Genomic DNA, 1,279 nt, shown 5'->3' on the forward strand with positions numbered 1-1,279 from the left:
TTGCGGGTGGCCATCTGAAACTCAAGGCAAAGACAGGTGAGTGCGACCGGGATCGCCAATACGCGTGGGAAACGGCCCGGATATCGCACAGATGACTGACTCGGCCGAGTCAAGACTGCCAGGGCTGAGTCAGAACGTGCTATCAGTGTAAGGGATGTTGCCTCGGTCGAGTCAACATATGAATCGGACCGAGTCAACACGTGTTCGTCATTGGAATTCCGCGTTTTGCCTTGGTCGAGTCAACATGTGACTCGGACCGAGTCAGAACGTTGTTCGTTCTGCCAGACGAAGAGCTGCACTCAAAATCCCCGAAATCGCTGAAATCAACCGAAAAAACTCATGGGTAATCAAGAATAAGAATGTATGTGCAAAGATCTGTGTCCTAATCACTCAAAAACTCATAAAAACTTTCTGATTTGGTGAAAATCACAAATCTCACTCTTAACCCAAAAATTTTTCGCAAATCCGGAATAAATATTTGTAAATCTTGGCGAAATAGGTATGAATCGTCCATAAGCTGCAAAATATAAGTGAGGGGACACATACCGTACGGATTTAGACTGCAAAATCGGTGGAGGCGACTCGGGGTGACAGAGACCGAGTGAGTGGTGTTTTTTCGCGAAAAAGGGGGAAAATGGGGAGGAAAACGGCGGAATGGAATTAGTAGGGTTTCGAAACTCTGACTCGGACTGATCAACGCTTGACTCGGTCGAGTCAGTTTACCTTATGCCGATTCGTCCTTCGCGAATTGACTCGGTCGAGTCAACACTTGACTCGGACCGAGTCAGAATTCTGTGACACGATCTGAACTCCGTTTCTGCGCTCGATGACCTGCGAATCAAGTTCTATATCCCTGTACCCAAGGAAAAACACCATGTAGGCTCCCAAATCCAAAAAGAAAAGTCTAAAACCCAAATAACATCTAAAAAACAAAACAAAAACCCCGGGTTGCCTCCCGAGAAGCGCTTCTTTATGGTCATTAGCTAGACCGTGCGTGAATTCAGGCTGATGGTGGTATTGTGAGAGGAAGAACGCCTCTCTCACCTGCAGGGTCGGCTGGGTTATACAGCTTCAGACGCTGTGCATTTACCTTGAACGTACCACCCGTGCCGTTATACAGCTCAATTGCGCCGTGGTCGGAAACTCGATGGATCTTGAATCGACCGGACCACTTAGACTTCAGCTTACCTGGAAACAATCGCAAACGAGAGTTGAAGAGAAGGACAAGATCACTTGAGTGGAATGTTCGCGGAATGATGTGTCGATCGTGCCATCTCTT

The sequence above is a fragment of the Tarenaya hassleriana genome, unplaced genomic scaffold (genome assembly GCF_000463585.1).
Source record: "Tarenaya hassleriana unplaced genomic scaffold, ASM46358v1 Cleome98, whole genome shotgun sequence".
Lineage (NCBI taxonomy): Eukaryota > Viridiplantae > Streptophyta > Magnoliopsida > Brassicales > Cleomaceae > Tarenaya > Tarenaya hassleriana.